The 24,498-nt window shown below is 30.9% G+C and overlaps 1 protein-coding gene and 1 non-coding gene across 11 annotated transcripts in view; both read right to left on the bottom strand.

Annotated features, from left to right (window-relative positions):
* LOC123296813 (Ca(2+)/calmodulin-responsive adenylate cyclase) overlaps positions 1 to 24,498 on the bottom strand; it is a 198,526-nt gene that overhangs the window by 140,167 nt on the left and 33,861 nt on the right. The gene's annotated exons all lie outside the window — the stretch shown is intronic.
* On the bottom strand, positions 3,745 to 3,938 carry LOC123297026. Its single transcript, XR_006535214.1, has one exon. It is a non-coding gene; the product is annotated as a U2 spliceosomal RNA (small nuclear RNA).

The raw sequence follows: 24,498 nt of genomic DNA, 5'->3' as shown, positions 1-24,498 counted from the left end.
CATTAATCATCATGTCATTTTGACAGACATAAGATCATAATTTTCGATTTTGGAGAGCTTTAATCTAAAAATTTATGATAATAATAATATAAGAAACAAAATTGATAAAAATGGAATAATATAAGAGCAGAAAAAAAAATTGATAAAAATGCATTACATTTGAAAAATAATCCAATAGTTTTCTCTTCTATCATTTTGCCATGCAACAACCGATGGGCTTAAAACAGACCTACGATAACAGGCTTAAACTTTCAGCAGGCGTTGAATCAATAGACGGATATTAAGTAACCATAGCAATTTACGAAAACACTGTTCAAATGTATGAATGAACTTTCTAATAAAAATTTTCTACTCTTTTAATGGTGTAGTAACTCCATACCGACTGCTGTTGTAATTAAATGTTTAAGCTTGTTGCTTGACAAAATTGGAAAATATCGATTGATTGGATTGCTATCGCATCGACACATGAGACACGGTTTAAATTTCTATTTTCTTCACTGACCGTTAAGATCATGAATTTTTAAATAAGAAAGTAAAATTATTATTAGTGCATGCCTACAAGTTTTTTATTATTTGATCTCAAAATTTTTCGAGCTCTCGTTCATTCTCAAGGGATTCAATCTCTTGAGAATGAACGCAAGTTGAAATGAAAAATGAAAACTTGTAGTTATACACTAATAATAAAATATTTTTTACTATTTTAATTATTTATTATAATATAGTATGTACTACCAAAAACCTAACATAAATTCAATTAATAGAATTATTAATTCAAAATATTTTTGTTCATACTTGAATCTATCAAAATAGAATTTCAATTTGTGAATATGATATAATGTATTTCTTAAATAAATTAAAACCAATAATACTTACTTTATAACAATGTATTACTAAGAAAAACCACAAATTAAAGAAAATTAAGGAAAATTACAATAATCAATTAATAAAAACAATTTTAAGGCTTTTATTTAATATCAGACAACAAGAATCAATGATCAATGATTAAAGGTTTTACTTTCCTGCTTGAAATTAAATATAAAGAGTTTTGAAACATAATATGATACCGGTAGTTTGTAAAATATTGAAATAAGAATGACTTTATTTAAATTAAGATGAGCATTTCTGTGGGCTGTATTGTGGTTTTTGTTATAATATATCCTATTTAAGACCCACAAAAAAAAGTTTTATATTGGGTCCTGAAGGGAATATATTTTAACAAAATGAAGAATGACTTTGTTTTATAAATCTGATCGTTTCATTTAAAATTTTTAAATTTTTTTAAGCGTACGAAAAACGAAAAACGAAAATCTCTTTCAGATTGATAGAAAACTAGTAGTTTTCAAAATTAAACAATAAAGCAAGACGAGTCTTTTCCAATTTGCATCTTAGAAATCAAAAACATGAAAATCAATTATTTTGGAAATCATTTTTATACAATGCATATATGTAATATGAAAATTTAGTCCCAAGTTTGTAACGCTTAAAAATATTGATGCTATGAACAAAATTTTGGTCAAAACATAGGTCAATTGGGTCTTGGGCCCGTAGCACCCATCTTGTAAACCGAGATAGAACAAAAGTTTATATATAAAAAATAACCAACTTTTGTTTGAAACATTTTTTCGTAAACATCACTGTTTACCCGTGAGGGCGCAAATTAGGCGTTAATTGTATAGTATGTATAATATGGGGATATCAGTTATGTTTGTGTGACATGTATGCATGTGTAATATGATAGAGTAATCAACACTGTCTTTGCATGGCATTTCAACAATTAACTTAGTCAATTATTTGTTTTCACTAGTTCAATAAAATTTTTGAGTATTTTTTCGTAATTTGTGGATAAAAATGACTCAGCAAAATGATTTTAAATAAACAAAAACAAATAAATATTCTTGTTTTTTTTTAAATTGAGAAAAAATTTTTCTTTTCGAATTCTAAGCAATCCGACATCACCTTGAGTATTTTTGGAACTTTTGTTATTTATTTACATGTATAACATATAAATAAAAACCATTTTATTTATATATGGTTGGTTTTCGATGTGGTTCTTGTGTTTTCTGATACAATGCAAATTAACGCCGCATTGTACTGTATTATACTATATTGTATTATAAATGTTATATTATTATATAATAATATATAAAACAAAAATATTTTATATAATTTTATTACAATAACTAAGGAGAGAGAAAAACATGAAACATGACCATAAAATAAAAAACAAAATAGAATTATTACACTTGTATAACAAATTGTAAAATATATTTAACGTAAATTTAATTTATGGATTTTTTTTTATTTTATTTTTTTTTTTTTTTTTGAAATTAAAAATTATATTATTAGTCTGTATTTTACGATATTGTTAATAAATTCTATAAAAATTCGGGAAAATATTTAGAAGGGGCGGATGGGGTTGAGTGTGTAAAATATGAGTACCACATTTTGTCAATTGATTCTTGATCAGAAAAGCTTATAGATTAATATTCTGGCAGAATCCCCATTGATCCAATTTTTACATACCCCCCCCCCTCCACAAAAACAGTTAAATGACATTTTTTTGAATCAAATTTTTTTTTTTTTTCTAGATATTAACAGTTTAATGTTTGGAAAAACTACAAAAAGGTCATTTTAAAAGCTGAAAAACGAGGCTCACAATTACATTTTTAGCTAATCAAAATTCTAAAATAATGTTTGAACCTTTATGAAGTTCTGAAGAGTAATTACAGATTCGTTGATTCTAAAGCCTCAACTTTTAATTCTTTAAAGATGTTATAATTCTTATTAATAACAGTGTGTAAGGCTAAAATATTTAGTATCTCTGTCTTACTCATTGTTAATATTGAATATCTTTTTAAGAATTGAAAATTGAGCCTCTAGAATGAAATAACCTGCATTACTCTTCAGATCTTTATTAAAGGATGTTCAAACATTATTTTAGAATTTTGATAAACTCGAAAATTTAATTTAATGCTCCGAATTTTTTTTTTTTCAATGTCGAAAATCAAATCATTTCAATATCAAATTATTGGAATATACGAAACACTGAAACATTAATTACTTCATTAAAAAATATTTTTTGGACATAAACCATCGAGTATCTATCTATTTAAGGTAATTTACTCGAAAACTTTTAAGAATTGAATATTTTTGAATTTTTATAAAACTAGTTGTCCCTAGAGTTATTGTGACTGAAATTAAAATATTTTTACACAAATATATGTGAATTCGGATTACCCTTCTCTATACATTATTTCAATACATATTTCAAATAATATCCCATGTAGGAAAGTATGGCGGGCCCAGGCTTGGCCCAGGCTTGGTCCAACTATGCAGAACTCTGGGCCAGACTTGTAAGCCAGACTTGGCCCAGACTTGGGTAAAGTCTGGAATGATAATGCTGGCCCAAGACTGGTTACCTCGACTGACCCACGCCTGGTTGGCAGGGCTGGGCCATAGTTAATTTTTAAGTTTGGCCCATGCCTGGTTGGCAGGGCTGGGCCATAGTTAAGTTTTAGGTCTGGCCCACGCCTGGTTGGCAGGGCTGGGCCATAGTTAATTTTTAAGTTTGTCCCATGCCTGGTTGGCAGGGCTGGGCCATAGTTAAGTCTTAGGTCTGGCCCATGCCTGGCTGGCAGGGCTGGGCCATAGTTAAGTTTTAAGTCTGGCCCATGCCTGGTTGGCAGGGCTAGGCCATAGTTAAGTTCTAAGATTATTTTATGAAGAATTCTATTTTGTGATTCATTTGACAGGGCCAACCCCAGCTGTACCGCAACACTGAGTCAACCCGCGGTAGAAGAGGAGCAAGCTCCTAACGATCTACCGTGTTCCAAATAATAGTTTAATATACTGGTCTCGCAATGCGAGGCGTACCATATATTGAGTTGATAAGAACACATACTGCACGTTGAGTTTAACTCATTGAGCCGAGAAGCGATAACATTGTATGTTTATATACACCTTACTAGAACATCTTACTAGTGAGAGGTTTTGAAAAAAAATATTACTTTGTAAAAAGGATAGTGACTAAAAGACAGAGAAGGAGGAAGTTATTGTAAGTACATGTACCTACTCCATAAACAGTATTACACATGCGCATTGTATACCTTTTGGTTGTATATGCCAATTTTTGTTAGGTATTTAAAATTTTTACAATGTCAAATGTGTCCATTTCAGGAGTTTATGTCATCAATGTAATTAATTAAATAATAATAATAATAATAAAATGACGATTTATTATGCGATTTCCCTTCAATAATTGAATATTGTCAGCCAAGGCTAGGATGCCTAGTCTTGGCCCAAGACTGGGCTCCCTTGCGTTGGCCGTTCTATGGCAAACCAATGTTGGCCCAGGCTTGGATAATCATTGGATTGGGCAAGGCTAGGATGCCTAGTCTTGGCCGAAGACTGGGCTCCCTTGCGTTGGCCGTTCTATGGCAAACCAATGTTGGCCCAGGCTTGGATAATCATTGGATTGGCCAAGGCTAGGATGCCAAGTCTTGGCCCAAGACTGGGCTCCCTTGCGTTAGCCGTTCTATGGCAAACCAATGTTGGCCCAGGCTTGGATAATCATTGGATTGGCCAAGGCTAGGATGCCTAGTCTTGGCCCAAGACTGGACTCCCTTGCGTCGGCCGTTCTATGGCAAACCAATGTTGGCCCAGGTATAGATAATCATTGGATTGGCCAAGGCTAGGATGCCAAGTCTTGGCCCAAGACTGGGCTCCCTTGCGTTGGCCGTTCTATGGCAAACCAATGTTGGCCCATGCTTGGATAATCATTGGATTGGCCAAGGCTAGGATGCCAAGTCTTGGCCCAAGACTGGGCTCCCTTGCGTTGGCCGTTCTATGGCAAACCAATGTTGGCCCAGGCTTGGATAATCATTGGATTGGCCAAGGCTAGGATGCCTAGTCTTGGCCCAAGACTGGACTCCCTTGCGTCGGCCGTTCTATGGCAAACCAATGTTGGCCCAGGTATAGATAATCATTGGATTGGCCAAGGCTAGGATGCCAAGTCTTGGCCCAAGACTGGGCTCCCTTGCGTTGGCCGTTCTATGGCAAACCAATGTTGGCCCATGCTTGGATAATCATTGGATTGGCCAAGGCTAGGATGCCAAGTCTTGGCCCAAGACTGGGCTCCCTTGCGTTGGCCGTTCTATGGCAAACCAATGTTGGCCCAGGCTTGGATAATCATTGGATTGGCCAATGTTAGGATGCCAAGTCTTGGCCCAAGACTGGGCTCCCTTGCGTTGGCCGTTCTATGGCAAACCAATGTTGGCCCAGGCTTGGATAATCATTGGATTGGCCAAGGCTAGGATGCCTAGTCTTGGCCCAAGACTGGGCTCCCTTGCGTTGGCCGTTCTATGGCAAACCCATGTTGGCCCAGGCTTGGATAATCATTGGATCGGCCAAGGCTGGGCAACCCAGCCTTGTCCCAGGCTCGGGCAATCGTTGGGTCGGCCAAGGCTAATTATTTCATCTTGGCTCAAGCATGGGCCAATATCGGGGCGCCAAAGCTGGGATCCCCAGTACTGGACCAGGCTAGGCCCCGTCGTTCAACTATGGCGGTTCCTACATGGGATTGTCCTTGATTTAAAACCAATATTACAAAATACTATCAAAGTCGTTGCTGCATCGGTTCGTTCGTTCGTCGTGGTTAGAGTTCTATCAAAACTAAGTGGCACCGAGCAAGAGAGAGTGTATGATGTATATGTATGTGCACTCGTATCTATACTCTCTCTTGTTCAGTGCCACTTAGTTTTGATAGAACTATACTCTATATTGGTTTAAAATACTGCATATAAATATATATTATCAAGCTAGTACATATATATGTACTAGCTTGATACTCGGTCGCTTTGCTGGGTTTAAAAGTTATGACTGGAAAAGACCACCGTGCTATAGTCTTCACCTCTCTTGCTCTTACTTATCCCTCTTCCATAACACTCGAAATAGGGGTAGGGATTGTTTTACACAAGTAAAATATATGTAGTTTTAAATTTTTTTTATTAAATATAAAATAGTCATAATTCATTGAGTAATATCAGAACAGATGATTAATTTATGGTTCAAAATTATGCTTAAAGATGGCGCAGGGAAATATCAGACAGAATTTAATTTTTTCTGTTTATCTTTATAAATTAGTTCATGTGTTAGTCTGATGTATAAGCTAGATAACTGTAGCGTTTCAATCAAATCCATTCGGCAGTTTTTCCGTGAAAGGTTCACAAACAAAGAAACAAACAACCTAACTTTCACATTTATAATTATAAGGATTGGGATATATCTAACTTCATAGTACAACCATAATGTATATAAAATAATAACATATTAAATTTGTAATTTAATATTTGAACATTTTATTAAACCACAATAAATAAATACTTCATTGATCGCTCTCAGTAAGAATTTCGTAACTCTATTGTGTAATAACAAATTTATTCATATTATCTGTCAGACACTATTGAATTTTAGAAGTTTATAGTCTGAGCGAAAGTAAAATGTGAAAATTTAACTCGACTGGAAAAAACGTTAATGTTTATCTATTTATACGTCCATTTTTATACTCTGTATATATGTAATATATATCAAGGTATACTAGGTTTATGCCCAAGTTTGTAATGGTTAAAAATATTGATGCTATGAGCAAAATTTTGGTAAAAGTGTTCATAAAATCCCCTAATTATTCCATTTCCGGTTGTCCGATCGTCTGTCTGTGAACACGATAACTCAAAAAATGAAATATCAGAACGTAAAAAGTGATTCTTAGTTCGTAAATGAGCAACAGAGGTCAATTGGGTGTCATCTTGTAAACTGATAGAGATAGGACAAAAGTTTAAATATAACAAATGTTAAAAACATTTGTTCGTAGACTTTGGTGTCCATTTTCTTCAAAACTATAAAAGATAGAGAATTGAAAATTTACAGATAGCTTTAACTAGTGGTCTTGTGAAACATTCTTGAAAAATAGAAAAAAAATTCTAGAAAATATGCAATCACTGATATTTAACACTTTCTATACAGGGTATTTCAACAATTAACTCAGTCAATTGTTTGTGTTCACTTGTTTTATTTACTCTTTGGCCTAAATGGCTCGATGTACAGCGTTGCCAACTCTAACAAACTTTAAGGAAGATCTACCAACTTTGAGTATTCTTAGAATAGAAAGTTGGTAAGTTGGCATTTCGAAATAAATTTTTTGATTTTTGTCCCAATTTCCATCAGTTTTTTGTATTTTATAAATACGTATTTCGACTACCAAGTAGTCATCATCATTATGAATAAGCTAATCGTAATTACTCTTATGCTACTCGTTGCTAATTTGGTGGCGGACTGCACCAAATTCAAAGTAACTTGATCTAACAACTTTTAAGAAGAATTTGCTGAAAACTACAAACTTTTTAAATCATATTTACCACTTAGTCAGATTTTGGGTTGGTGGCGCTGTCGATGTATCGTAATATTCATCTTAATTGAAATGTAGACTATAGACAATAGAAAAATTTAACTATTGCATCCATATGGCTGAAGTATAACTTTTAAATTGTGAGACATATAGAAAAGTTTATTTTAACATTTAAGTAACTGTATATGAAAAACATTTTTTCATAAAGATAATACTTAATATTTATTTTTTCATTGATTTTTTGAGTAGGTATAATTAGAATAGAATTATTAAAACTACAAATTTTCGACTTATTAACAACATTTAAATCTGTATAGATTTTATTTTTTTAAATATATGAAGGTTGGCTTATATTGGCTGTCCACGAAGGACACACTTAGGCTATAGAGCCCATTGTGATACCGTCTATATGTCTTAACCAACATTTCTGCTGATAATTTCATTTATCAGCGGCCTCAATTATTTTCAGAGGCTGAGTGCACCTCTTGTATCTATATACCACGCACTACACCAGCCCATCACAACTATTAACTAATTTTTGTTGTAACGGCGGAAATCGAACCAACTACCCTAACCAACGCCTAATCAACTGAGCTACTAGGGTTGGACATAATATGAAAAATGTTACTTTTTTAGTTAGTGATCAGAATAGCTCCAATTATTTCTTCATATAAATGTACCAAAAAACTACGATAAGTTGCACTGATATCCCCTATTTCATTTTTTCTCGCATATACATAGTTTTTGTTTCTTTGTTTTCAATAACAACAATTGTACATGAGAATTGAAAAAAACTATTTAACAATCAAACTAATCCAACAACAATGACCCAATTTTTCACAATTATTACATAACAATATACAGAAAAACATCATATTCTACTCAGGATAATCCTTTTAAAATTTGCACTACTAGAACTGGATAACTAAATTATAAAACAGTAAAAAATGAGAAAAAAAATTAATTAAAAATGTCAAGTCACATTGGGAGATAAATATTTCCAATTTAGAAGTGACATCCTACATAATACGCCATATAGTAAACCTTGTTTAGTAAATAAAAAGACAAATACTGTAAGAATGAAATATAATTGTCGGGAATATTCGGTGTGAGAAATCCGATATCCATTAGAACTTTTACAAAGGATCGTCAAAATGTATTGTTCAAAATTTTTAAACGCTTGGTCTCCGATTGTCGAATAGCAAAATAATTTTCCCAATTACAGTGGTCATCGTTTTATAAAATAATGTACGATCAAACGCTAATTTATAAAATACAACAAATTTTTCAGTTTTTGTGCCCACGGCTTTGCTCGTGCTAATGATTCATTTTAATTAATTCCATACATGAATCATTTAGAGAACCTTTACCTCAGTTATCTTCTCTATATACTACTCGCAATATAGACAATGCCAACTTTGAAGACCCACATTCTATCCTTCAACCTGCTATAGTTTTCGCTTTGCCCGCCCCCTACACTTCTACTTTACTTACATTCCCTTAGGAAATAACGCTGCGTTCGATCATTGATTTGAGGAATGGAAAAAAAGTGGTACAGTAAACTTTTATCGCAAACCAGGAGCACATAGATCAATTTGTACATTTCTTACTTAAAAACCTCTCACATCCTATTTTAACCCCTTGAAGAATAAATTTTTTGAAAATGTCATACCATAAATTTTTGTTTTGAATAGTTTTTTACATTTCTAACTTGAATGTTGAATAATAAACTTGAAAAAATCCCTTCTAAATACATACTTCTTTTAAGGAACGTTTGTGCAAAACATGGTGCACAAACTGGACCCAGCGGTTTCAGTTATGCGTTGATCGATCAGTCAATCAGTCAGTTTCTTCTTTAATATACAGTGTGTCGCATTTAAGATTTATAACAATATCAATTGGAAATTTTGCACAGTCATACAGAGTGATGGGTCACATTTTTTAAGATATCTAACCGAAATCTGAATTTTAAACTCTATTTGTCAATTTTCGGTAAGGCTTAGTTAAAATTCTCATTTAGAGTAAATATCTTAAAAAATGTAACCCATTACCCTGTATGACTGTGCAAAATTTCAAATCTATATTCCTATAAATAACGAAAATAAGAGGGTATCTTCATCTTGCGACACATTGTATATTAACTGATTTCAAGATTTACTGAAAAAAAATTACTCATTTCAATTTTGATTGATGAATTATGACACTAATGGACATTCAAACTATCTGACCTACAAAGCTCCTAGGGCTTGTGAACAATTTTTGCAAATTTCAGTCAAATGATTTATTAGTCTGTTTTCTTTTAGTTCAGACAAAAAAATAGTACCATAAATCTTTCAACGGGTATTTCTGGTCGTATAGTAAATAACTTTGAATGATAAAATAAATGTAACGTAAATAAAAGGTATACCTCACAATATTATTGTTGAAAACCACAAAATTGAACACAAACAACAAACAACTAAAACTTTTGTGTCTTATCTTGATACTGGTGAGCTTAAAGCTTTTATGGTAGCAGAGCGTCTGTGCTTTTATTTATATCAAACAACATACGTAGCATAGTTACATATGTATTTTGATACCGATGAGATTGCACTATGAAATACAACTATTCTAGCAGTCCGCAGGCCCACACCTAAAAAACTTACTTACGCCGCTTAAATGCCTCAGGAGAACGCTCTGTTAATTTATCTCCTACATAATTCATTCCCTGATAATCCATTTTTCTTAACCCCTCTAAACATCAACACTCTCGCGAAGTACCCCTGCTAAATATACTCGCCGAAGTTAGCCTAAGTAAAGCAGAAGTTTCAAGTTTCTAGCTTTAAAAATGACGTAATTTCCATACTTGCATTCCCTATTTCAACCCCTTACTGATTAAGTATTTCCTTTCTCAGGCTCTAGACTATCTCTGTACCAAATTTCATTTAAATCGGTTCAGTAGTTTATGCGTGATTTATAATATTAGTAAGGATTAGTACATTAAAAAATACAATTTTGTGCACAAAATTATAAAAACAGCAATAATTGGTGGCGCGGAAAACTGTTTCTGATCCCATGAAAGAAAACGCCGCACTTCCGAGAATTTTTTTACATAAGAAATTTTCCAACATTGATGTAACCAGTAGCTTGTTAATGCGTAGGCTTGCGGACCATTTAGTTTTATGTCTGGAACTAAAAACTTATGAGATTATTTATTTGAAATGAAAACTATACGTAAACAATACTTTAAGTGGCATTATTTGGAATTGTTTTGGGTTATTACGAGAATTGATTGGAAATAATTAAACTCATAAATTATTTAATAGAATTTCGATTTAAAACGAGATTACTTGATCTGAACTGTAAATACATCGTGATAAGTTATTTATTTCAAAGTTGACAAAACTAAATTTGTTATTATAATCTGCAATGGAAAAATCATTTTGCCATGCTCCAAAGGGAGGATTAAAATTGAGCTACAATAACAGATTTAAACTGGGCTTAAGCTGGAGTTTAATAAATAATTTGATATTAGTAAACCATAGCCGTTGTTTTTTTTTTTCCAAAACAGAATCTATTTAAATAGAAAACGCATTTTTTTTTACTTTTAAGTAAGTAAAAACATAATACCATCTTCAGATCTTGTTGCAAAAGAAGAAGACTAATAAGAATATATATGCACAATTATAATTTATTCCTTGAATCAAATTACAAGCACACATGTCTGTACTCTGAAAATAAATATAAATCATAAATACAAAACATTCATATAACAATAATAATATTCAAGTTGATTGTATTATGATGGCGCTGCGCTCATAAATAATAAATAATATTACATACATTATTATTATAGGCGTAGTGTGTGGGCGTTATGGGGCAGCATCATCATGATTAAAAATTATTATCTACTATCATTTTATATCGGTTTGTAAGTATATGTAGAATGTGCTGTTTTATAAAACATATGTGCATAAATAGTGTTAAATATATTATTTATATAGGGTGTCATGTAATGACCATTTTCGGATAATTTATCTGGATTAGGTTAGGTTAGGTAAAAGGGGCTGTCCTGGGGTGGGACAAACTTAGACCACAGAGTCCGTTCTGATACCGAAAAAGGGTTGGTCCATCCGCGGCCACTATTCCATGAACCATTTGGAGCTGTTTAAAAACAGCAGGAGAGCTTTGATATCGACTGACTTTAGGTCGGAGTGGTTGTCAAAAAAAGACTGACTCAAGTAAGTCCTATGGCTCAAGTATTTCTTCATGGCAAGAGCTGGGCAGTGACAGAGAAGATGACAGAAGAGTGATATAAGATCTTCGGAACGCCTACGATTGTACTCAGACCATAGCTGTCTTGTAGTACCACGTTCCTCCCACGTTTTACCACGGCTTTTATCATGGTTGTTTTTACAGTTACTCGAAAATAACTTTTTTCTGCTCTTTGTTATATGCATCAGCTTTCATTAAAGCAAAAAATCGAATATATATAGATAGAAGCCACAATTGCATCTCAAAATCTATAACTAGGTCCACACAGAAAAGTACCACAGTAGTATTTCTTACGAATTTATTTAGCTCTTGAAATTCTTGAATATGTGAACTGGAAATTACCTGAAACAAAAAAAAATACTCTGTTAAAAAGAAGATCAAAAACGATACAAATTCTTATTAACTATACTTTTACAATTAAAAGTCGATCTTTACGAAATCTCAGCTTGTCGAGAAAATTAAATGTATGGTAATCATATTTTCCTGAGTAATAAATTTAGCTATGATAAAAATCTTACATGACGTAAAAATAATGTAATTAACCATTCAAAAAATTTCAGAATGTCCTGGAAAATTTTTTTGAAAACTTCAAAACCAAAGTTTTGGACAGTCTGTAGCATTTAATAATATGTAAAATAATTTATTTATTTATATATTTTTAATGAATTTATGCCGATCAAAATTTTATGCATGTGTGGTATTTATTGCTAACCAATGTATAACCAATTTAACCAATCGCATATGAATTATATTGCGTATGCAGCCATACGGTATGTGTAACGGATTATGCGACACCATAACGTAAACCGTTAGAAATAGAACAAAAGGTTAAACGTAAAAAATTTTCCTTATAAATTACGTTAGAGCATTATACATGTATTTTGTATTAAAGTATACATGTTTTGTATTTGGTTATATGCTTGTTTATTATGATTACGTTGTACACTGAGGAAATGAGAAGAAAGGTACTTCTATTACTTTGTGCGTAAGAGTGACTATCTTTCTTTACTTACATGACATAAAAAACGAACTATTCTGTAGTAATCAATACTGTCGACACATGGTATTTCAAGAATTAACTCAGATAATTATTGTTTGTTTTCACTTGTCTTAATTAGCGAATTTCCGAAAGAATGCAGCTCTTGTTTTTGTACTGATAATGGAATTTTTTTTTTGTCTAAACGTTTAGTTTTCTAAATAAAACTTCTTGCAAAATCAAAAAAGTAATATTCGATTTAAGAAAAATATGATATTTTTTTCTCTGAATTCGCTTAGCTAACGCAGCTCCTACGTAACGAATTTTTTAATATTATATACACAACATTTTTGAACACCTAGTTAGTATAATATCATCCATATGCATAACATTAATAAAACATCAATTAATTAAAAATATTGTAATGCATTTTATAATTACAATTGTCTAGTCAATTTGAATAATGATAACACATCATACTTTTTAATACAATATTTATTAATGACAATCTTTTATTGAAGTATCAATGAATATTAAATGAATAATATCTAACACATGTAGTAAATATAGGGGAAGATAGGGAACAATAACTAACTTTTAGTTAATGATGTTTTATATGGAAATTAATTATCTAAACTATTTTAGAAACATTAAATATTTTAATAGATTAAATTATGTAACAGGTGCTTGATATTAATAGTGCGTGGTATAATAATTAAATGAAAATGAACCACAATGTCCCCTAATTATTATTTGATTTGATTTTAAAATTCATTATTACGATGGTTAATAAATTTTTATGTTGTATAATAAATAATGAAAAACAACTAGATATGAATTAAAATTTAGTAAATTTTCCAATAATTTGTTAATTATTTTAGTTTATTATATTTAACCATCAGCCATTAATTATTTAATAGAATACACGTTTCGTTTTCAACACACAATATAATATTCGTAAAGATTCAATATTGATTTTATGATTAGTTACAGCTTTATATAGATACTGCACATGGACGTACATTTAAAATTTTTCTTTTTGGTAATAGAAATTTTAGGCCAATAAAGCGTAAAACGTGATAGATGAATTCTCTTCAGTATTTAATTTTCTAAAATGCCTATATAATATTTTAGAACCAAAAATACAAAAAAAGATAAAGTAGAAATACTTTATTCATAATTCTTATTACAAAGGTTTCTCTACTCTTTTAAGAATTTATTTGTTTTCAATTATAGAATAACAAGGCATATAATTTTAACCAATCGCTTCAATTTTATATCGAATAATTTGAATTTTTCTATTTATCCATAATAGAGCTCATATTTCAGGTTCCTTTTTCAAAATCATTCTTAGTGCTCTTTAAAAACTGGAATTATATGCTAATCAAAATACTTAATCGATTTTTTAAGACTCATTCTGGCAAGACTTTTGTTGATGGTGATCGATATTCGAATGTTCGAATACACAATAGATGATATTGATGTATAACATATAGTATTGGGAATATTTTAAAAATTACAAATATTTTTCTATAAAGATTCTCGCACTGTCTGATACGCCAAGACAAGTAATAGAAGTTGCTCCTTTAAATATAAAAAATAGCTATGGACCAAAATCAGTCCATATAGCGACAAAATAAATACCACAATTGCTATACAACAGTATATGGCCACATAATACTTGTTCGTAATTTCCGTCGCATGAATTAATTCCATTATGGTCATAGAAAAGTCCACTACACTTAATACAGCAAGTCCATAAACACAAACTTTCAGCAGTGACGGTTTCTTCCAAAGTAGAGCAAAAAATAATGCAACACCCAAACTTATCTGTATAATATTTATTGTCAACAATACTGCGATACAATCTTTTGAACTATATTTCTATTAAAAATAATAAAAAATTAACAAAGTGATTAATATCGTTCGAATATTAAATATAAAAGTAAAATAATTCGACATTTTACGAAATAGAGAGATCATAACGTTTACATAAATTACATTCGTTTTCCAGAACTTACCCAAGATAAGTGAAAGCTATCAAGAAGTAGTATGTCTATCCATATTACGCTCAAAATTAAGTGCCAAAGAAAAAAGAAATAAACAAATACAAACGATGCCGTACGTAAAGAACAACCACAAAAGCTACTTTTTCGCACAACAAATTTCATTTCGTTATCATTTTTTCAAAATGTTGAATGCGTCAAACTTGTAAAACTCTCAATTTAAAATGATTATTAAAAAATAATTTTGAAAATATTACCCAATATATTTGACAATTAGTCAAAATCACTACCTACTATGACCATTGATAGGTTTAAAATGTAGGTACTGCTAGCTGGAGCTCCGCTGTAGCCTAGCTTCAACCTGACCTATCCTTTAATTCGATATACAACTTACCACTACCTTTCGCTTTAAGGACTTCGCTTTAGGGGTTAAATTTTTAAAAAAGTGGCTAAGGCGCTCGTATTTATGATCCGATTAGCATCATATTTTGCAAGTGTTCCAGTACTATATGATAACGTTCCAGTACTATCATTTTTTGAGGTTTTAGACCTCACAAGTAACAAGTTTTTGTATAATATTATAAATATATATTAAATTAGTGTCGTAAAATATCTAATGTGGTTTAACTTTTGCGTGATGAAATAAAATAAAGCTGTCGATAGACATAAATAGAAAATAAATAAATGAATTTTCATGTCATAAACCTACTGGTTCATTTTAATTGCCGATATCTATTTGCAAAGAGTAAGTAATCATTCAGTTCTAGATAAAATATTCACAAAAAAGATAGTATTTGAAACAACGATTTCGGCATTTTATTTTAAGACGGCTGCTTTTTTCTTTTCTTATTGAACTTGAGTTGGAAAATACGCAGGAATTATGTTTTGCACTTAAGAAGAATTGCATTAATTAACGCTGGATTCTTATATTCTTTATTTATAATCATATTAAAATTGCAAACATACTCAAATGCGTAAACGTTTTATTAATTATTAGAATAAAATCTGGTGCGGTGTCAATGAAAAAACTGCTTGGTGATAGGCTTGTTGACTAAGTTTTTTTTATAACTTCCGTGAAGAATTCTTACTGCACGGGCAGAAAAGTGAAATTGATTTTTGAAAATCTTTGGAAGTACTCAAAATATGAACGTTTAAAATTTCTAATGTTAGTGACGTCATTGCTCGATATCACCATAGAGATACATATAAAACTTTGTTTTGCTAAAAGAAGAACGGCAACAATCATTGAATGCTTATAACTTCTTCGTTTCTTAACCAATTTTAATTTCACTTTCAAATTTGTCATGGTGCCAAGTCCAATTTTACATTTTTAAGCGTAGTATGGCAAATTCGACATCAGGCAACTACCGTATTATAGTTTAGATTGCTAAAAGAACATGAAAAGTGATTTTAAAAAATATCTTTAAATGATTTTAAAATGTGCACTAGTCAACGTGGCCGCCAGACATACGTCATACCTACCTAATTTTAATAAGAAAAGAAATGTCAACTTTTTGTGACGCGTTTCGCAACTCTTATACCATGTATTAGAAACATTTTTAGCGAACCACTTTGCACAGCTAATAGATTATTATTTTCTAAGGAGGTATATCATAATATATCTATGAACATAAATAAGGGTTTAGTTATTAAAACTCATTCGATAATATATAAAAATTTAATAGGTCATATTTATATAGTTTAACGATTATATTGACGACCTTTTCGATTATAATCATAATTTATTATTGAACATATAAAATAAAATATCAAATTACCGATTTTATATTTATATCATATACAATAACAAACAGCTCACGTATATTTTTAATAGGTAAATAAATAGTAAACTTTATTACACAGTGTGGCGAAAGCGACTTAAGAAATTTCTGCAAACTTGGGGAGCTGTTGGATCTAGAAAATAAATATAATCTTGGTTGACGAAAAATTTTAAGCAGTCAAATACTTGTTTTCTTGAATTTATTAGTATTGAGATCATTGAATCAAGAAATATTTACTTTTTATAAGAACATCAATAGCCAATTTATATAATAATGGGATTTAACCTCCGTTTCGTATACCACGCCTATAAATTTCAGCTTGATATATTTTTCATTTTTGAATTATTGTGTTCACAGACGGACGGGCGGACGGACGGACAGCCGAAAATGGACTAATTAAATGATTTTATGAACACCTATACCAAAATTTTGTGCGTAGCATCAATATTTTTAAACGTTACAAACTTGGGACTAAACTTAGTATACCTTGCATATATGCATGGTATAAAAATGAATAATGTCAAGTTAAACCTATCAAATTTCTTACAATGAACGGTCGAGAAAACACACAGATGTTATATTTGAATGAAAAACAACTCACAAAAAATAGTAATATGTAACGAAACTAGTTGTTAATCGTCCGCCATGCTCTATTTAACCTATAAACAAATATTAGCACACTATATTCCTAAATAAACTTTCGATTTTACTTCGGTCTTTGGTATCAGAGATTGTTGATCTTGAAATAATTTATAAATATTTAGATTTACACCTGTAAAGGAAGGTCAAAGATGATGCGAGACAATTAAGTAGGCCTTGGTCTGGATTAACAAATTTACTTCCCTAAAACATGTAGTAGCTTATTCGTATTTAAAATTACATCCCTAAAAAGCATCAGAAGGAGTATGCTTCAGGAAGAAGGCCCACGATGTAGTTTTAACCTTCGATTCTATTTGTGGCCACTGTACTCGCAAGAGTACACTAATGTAAGAGGGCAGGAGGGAAGAACTTCCGCCTAAATTCGACCTTCAGCGTCCGAGATCGATAAAAATAAATAAGGTATCTTATCTGTGTTTACAAGTACAACGAAAGGAAATGCGGGCATACTCTACAAAGAAAGGGGATGCGAGCATACTCCATTGGGAGGAGGGAGTCAGGAAGAAGGTCCACGATCTTGTTTTAACCTTCATTTTAGGTTCAATCTTCGACCTCTGAGAGGCCACTTTACTCGGCCTAGATTCGAATTTCAACTTCTGAGCTCGATACACTATCATTATGTTCTTTACACTCAGAAGAAAAGTTCACCACATAGCTTCTTTCTTCGGTTAGAGCTCAGCCTTCAGCCTCTTCGTTCGCCAGCATACTCTATTGAGAGAAGAGGTTAAGGAGACATGCTAGGAGAGAGTAAAAGAAGAACCAATGACTTGTGAATTTGATCTCAATTGATTATTTCATTCAAAAATTACACAATTACAAACAAATGCACCAACGATTATATTTATATAAAGATTATATGAATGTATAGGCATATATAGGAAAAAAGAAAAGTCATTGTAACGTAGATAAAATATGTTGTAGAAAAAAAAAGTGAATGCCACGGTCACAAAGATCAATAAGATTTCAGACGTTCGCTCTTCTTGTTGGCAAAAGCAACAAAATAACACACAAATACATATGTCAGAGTGTATAGTAGGAAGAATATACTACGTATAGTAGTATTACATTCTATTTGCTACATATTATACACACATAAAAGTTGGGAATAAAAGCTCTGAAACTATAGATAAAGCTTACATATATGTGGAACGACGACTATTAACTGTAGTGTATGTGTATACAGAACTATATATAAATATCTATGTGTGTATGAACCGAAGAGTACCTAATTAACCTTACGAATTATAACTAAGGAAATCTTCATGCTGGATAAAAATAAACTAAACACTTTTCGCGAAAAATAAAACAATTGTGGACTTTTTTTCGTAATACTGCAACCAGGCACAAAGGCGAGCATCAAACAAGAACGAAAAAAAGTAAAAAACACTTCACACTACTGCAAAGTGGAAAGAACTCATTTATTGTTTGATGTTTTATACCTATTTGGAACGCTGTTTTCGTTGTTGTTTGATGTTGCGTCTTCGTGCTCGTAGCATGAGAAAAGAAAAAAGACGATATTAATGATCCACGAAAATTTTTCACTCACAAATTTCGTTTGAACTCTGCCTGATTCAAAAATCATTACCAAATTATAATTTCATATCAACACTTTAAAATTTATTTGGCACCTTCACTTCCATGAATAGAATTCGATCAACATTTCCATGAATGTTCAAGAAGGGCACGATTGTAAAAACAGGAGAATGAAAGCTTTGTTATTAAATCTAACCTGAAACCCAACTTTTGGTGATAGAAGAGGATTCAAGTTCAAAAAGTTTAACGAATAGAAGTATATTCAGAAATCGTAGTAATTTACAACACTTTTCAAACAGAATAAGTTAAAAAATAATTGACCGAGTTAATTGTTGAAATACCATGTATAGACAATGTTGCTGACGCAATCGTTTGTGTTTTGACGTCAAGTAAGTAAAGAAAGTTATCCACTCTTAGATAGCCACACATTTATATTAACTGATATTCCCATATAATACATACTATAAAATTTGCACGTAATTTGCGCCCTCGTGGGTAAGCAGTGATGTCTACAAAAAAATGTTTTAAACAAAAGTTAGTTTATTTTTTTATAAGGATCATTTTTTACATTTAAACTTTTGTTCTATCTCCAACGGCTTATAAGGTTGGTCCTACAAACCCAAGACCCAATTGACCTATGCTACTCATTTACGAATTCGACGACAGAGAGATAACCGCAAATGGACTAATTCAGTAGGTGATTTTATGAACACCTTTACAAAAATTTTGTTCATAGCATCAATACTTTTAAGCGTTACAAACTCGAGACTAAACTTAGTATACCTCGGTATATTTCATATACATGGTATATAAAAAGTACCTATTAGGTTATGTTAGATTAAAGTGGCTGTCCTGGATTGGAGCATACTTAGACAATAGGGTTGTGGTACTGAAAAAAGGGTTTTCCCATCCCCCACAACTACTCCACGAACTATAGAAGAACAGTAAAAGAACTTTAGATGTCTAAAGAATACAGGTCAGAAAGGTCGTCAAAGAAAAGCTGATTTAAATGAGTCCATCGTCTTATGGCAAGAGCTATAGAAAGTGACAGAGAAGATTGGACATCATTACCTCCTCACTGCCTCAAATGTAGCCTCTCAGTACATTTTAAGATTTAAGACTTTTTATGACTGCCATATTGACGGCATGAAGTCATTAGTGACTTTTCCAATACATTTAAAGGTGTTTTTTGTGAATCATTTCTTTTCTGATTGAATGAAAAGTGCCAAAAAACATTGATATAGGTAATTAGACAAACTATTTTATGTGGTAGACATCATAAACAGTATTATATAGATTGAAACAAAAGTATAGTTGTGTTGTCAAGGCTGGAAGAATCGGGAAAGAGGTAAGAAATGAACAATATTTTATGGAATAACGCCAAATTGTCCTTTATACCGTATACACATATCTATTTTGTATGTATGTATGTATATTCTATAACATAAATATACCCAAATGAATTCCATTCAAGGTGACCTAAATTATTATAGTATGAACTTTTCGATTATAATTTTCATTATATATTATATATTATTATTATTATTATTATTATTATATTTTATAGAATTTAGAAGAATAAATAATAAAAATTTAATTATAAAAATGGTAATGGTCCAAAAAAATTTTAATTTACTATTTTAAAATAAATTTTTAAAAATTAATAAATCAGATTTTTAAATGTTTTGGAATTGAATCGATTATATGATTTAAATGTTTTGGATTTAAAAAAAAGTAAAAAAGTATATTCTTGATTCTCTTGATGTTTTTGAATCTTTACAACTTTAAAAAAGCTCTTGAGAATTAAGCTCATTATAAAAAAAAAGCAGAATAATATTCACACCTCGAGTGATGTGAAATTTCCTCAGTGAACGAAATTATTTAATAATAAAATTTCTGCAAATTTTGTCCGACTCAATTTTATGGCTTATAAGTTTTACAATAAACACACTGATGGGTGACTTATAGTGTCAAGAAGGGTCGGAAATATTTCGCGGGCCAGGGTCAAGAAAATGAATAAAATTTTAATCAATATTAGTCAATTAATATTAAGGATTAATATTAAGGAAGGGTATATGATTAATAAGAACAGGCATGCATAATTTTAGAGATTTTAAAATACAAAGTTAAGGTTTTTATAGCCAAAGCTAACAAATATTATGAGGGAAGTTTTTTCTGAGTTTCGAAAAAAATCGAATGTATTCAATTAATCAAATTGCTAAAAATACTACCTCTGGCGGCAGCCCAGGCCCAAACACAGTCGAGCATATCATTCTCTGGCTATTGCTTTTTGAGATGGGTGGAATGTATTTCAGTGTTGAGTATAATGAGTGAAAATTTCAAAATAAGAGATGTTTTCTCTCATTTCACTCATTCATGCTTTAGGCCTATGGCGTGTAAAGAATTAACTAAAATGATTTTTAATTTGAATTTTTATAAAATATTAAATTGAAAAACATTCATATTTTCCAATCTACATACTTTTCGAATGGGCAATAAAAAGTCGGTATAAAAGATTGTCTCTATCCTTCTTTATAGTATATGATTTTTACATGAAAACTATAAACTAGTTATGAGACGAGTGTCGTGAATGCGAATGTTAACTATGAAATGAAACGCTAGCAAATTGTTAGGTGTTAACTTAATACATATAACAAGCCATGGGGTGAGGCAACTGGTGCGAGCCTTGAGGTCCACACTAATAACTTCCCAATATAATAAACAGCTTTCAAAAAAAACTGGATCGACTTGAAACGACTCGACCGAATGTTTTTAAATTCTGTTCAATCATATTACCGTTAATACGCTTCGATCGACACCTCAACGAACTCAATATCATTTTTTCCCCGCGAAATCGATCAGGATAAAAATGACCACAAATACACACGCACGCACAGATACTTCTTCTCAAAATTGGTGTTAATGCTTTGTCCTAACCATGAAACGTAAAGATATGTTGAAAATTACGATGTAGAAAATCGGACCCATTACATTAAATTTATTACTTATACTGAGGAGTTAATTGTATACTTTATTACTGTCCATTAAAAGCAAACTTCAGTTTTTTTATACCATGTATATGAAATATACCAAGGTATAATAAGTTTAGTCCCAAGTTTGTAACGCTTAAAAATATTGATACTATGAACAAAATTTTGGTATAGGTGTTCATAAAATCACCTAATTAGTCCATTTCCGGTTGTCTATCTGTCTGTCGTGTGTCTGCTCGTCTGTCATCATCTCTATCATGATTGCTCAAAAACGGAAAGAGATATCAAGCTGAAATTTAGCGTGCTTAGGACGTAAAAAGTGAGGGCAATTTCGCAATAAAGGTCAATGTGGTCCGTAGGACCCATCTTGTAAACGTTAGAGATAGAACAAAAATTTAAATATAAAAAATGTTTCTTATAAAAAAATAAATAACTTTTTTGTTTGAACCATTTTTTCGTAAACATCACTGTTTACCCGTGAGAGCGCAAATTATACGCAAAGTGTATAGTATGTATTATATGGGAATATCACGTATGTTTGTGTGACAGGTATATGTGTAGTGTAATCAGAGTAATCAACACTGTCTATACATGATATTCAAACAATTAACTCAGTCAATTGTTTGTTTTCACTTGTTTTATTACATACATCTTATTAGTTTTTTCATTATATATTCGTAAATACTTCAGAATACAAAAAGATTCAAGTATTCACGAATACGAGTACGAATATTCGTCACATCACTAATATAAACATTTAAAATAACAATATAAAATCATATATTGGTATTTAATTCCCTATAGGTATTTTCTATGAGATAGGCAGATAGATACCTGGATAGCAGGTACGCATCTATAACTATGTATGTACTATATTGGTCCAGTACCAAGCGTAGTATTTGACATTTTAGAACGACTGGAAATTTAAGAGATTGTTTTGAAAGTGTTGCTAAATAATTATCAATTCAAAAATTTGCACAGCTGGGCTCTTCTTTTTCGGTGTGCGAAAACAATTTTTACAAGCGTGGGAAGCTCAACATAACAGATTACATCTCGATAGCAATCTGAAAATTTCTATTTTTAAAGTCTCAGATGGATACCTTGTTGTTTCGTGCCGAACAAAAATATTTAAACACTTTTTTATCGAGTTATCATCTTATTTAAACACAGTCATACAAATTTCCATCTGTAATACCTGTCAAATACTACGTCTGACCCTAGACCTAATACTTCTGTAGGTAATTTTGAATCTGACGCTGTATTATTATTTGATTGCTTTTTCTCGGTATAATAAAATCCATATACATACCTACTGATTCACAATCACAAACACATACCTTTATTATTATAAACTATTTGAAACTTGTTGAAATTTGCTGGTATGATTCTTGAGTTGTATGTTTACTACGAACTTTTACTAGTATAAGAGCTGAAAATAAACTTCACGAAAAAGTTGAAATTTTAATATGATAAACTTTTATAATTGGGAATATTCATGAAATTTAAATTTGGTTCAAATATTTTTTTTTCCGTATCTTGGCTGGACATTTCAACTAAACCACTATTTTAGTAATTAATATCTTTTTAATTATTTAAAATTAATTAATAAAAGTGAAAATTCAGTGAGAGAAATTAAAAATTACAATAAACTTAACTTAAACATAACGTCAAAGTATTGTCAAATTCGTTGGCATACTGATGGTATTAATTACTTAAATTTTGTATGGTATTACATTGAGTTATATTATTCTGCGATTTTTTATTGTCAATCTTAATAATTACGACTGTAAATTTTGTGTTGTAAAGTCATTTTTTTTAAGTGTAAATTATACATTGAACTGTCACCAATTAACAGGTCACATATTAATACTTCATTAACAGAGAGCGCCAAAAAACTGCGTTTAAACATCTCAAAATTATTCTGTTATTAAAACTGATTAATTGTATGTGTACAGTACACACATTACCAGACTCTCAAAGTTTTTTTTTTTTTTTTTTTTTTTTTGTAGAAATAAGTAGCAAAAGATTCTGAAACTTTAGTGGTATATAATTCTAATTAAGATATGTTAAAATTAGAAAAATTATTTAATCAATTTTTTAAAATCACAATTTTAAATATATTAGAGTATGTGTTTAATTTTTCATTTTGCAATTGAAAATAAATAGTAAAAAATCCGTAGCGCAGGATCATCGTTAGCTAAGCGAACTTCCTTATTGAGAAATAACACATTTTTTTTTAAATCGAATATTGCAATTTTAATTTTCCAAGAATTTTTAATTCAAAAACTAAGCGTCTAAAGAAAAAACCATCAGAGTCCTGTTTTGCTTAAAACTGATAAAAAAATATCAAAATATTTTTGATTTTGAAAAAATTAAAAATTGTATGCTTTTTGTTAGATAGACGCCAGTCCATCTAACCTCTAACGGCAGTCCATCTAACTTTTATTTGTCATAGGGGAATATTCTCAGAACATAGTTCTTTAGTAGTTCCTTAGGCTTTTATATTTGTGGAAATTTTTGGGATAAAGATGATGAAGGGATAATTTGATTATCTTACAATAGACAGAAACCACCGGACGTTCTTAAATTAGTATCTGATATATCTATCCAATCTAGGATATGTATATCGATAAACAAAATAAATATCTATATAGAATATCGTATATATGCAAACCTACGCAAATAACATTTGTGCATATTATAACAAGAATGATAACAACAGTATTGATACTTACCTCCTACCATGTATGCAATGTGTCCCACGAGGGTAACAACTGATTGAGAACATAATATAAAAAGTAGTTGTGAATAATTTAGAAAACAAATATTATTTGTATGGAAATCGGAAGCAAAGGATTTCACGCAAACATAAAAGAAGGAAATAAATTTGAATCAAATA

The sequence above is a fragment of the Chrysoperla carnea genome, chromosome 3 (genome assembly GCF_905475395.1).
Source record: "Chrysoperla carnea chromosome 3, inChrCarn1.1, whole genome shotgun sequence".
Classification (NCBI taxonomy): Eukaryota; Metazoa; Arthropoda; class Insecta; order Neuroptera; family Chrysopidae; genus Chrysoperla; species Chrysoperla carnea.
This window is presented reverse-complemented; position numbering and strand designations above follow the sequence as displayed.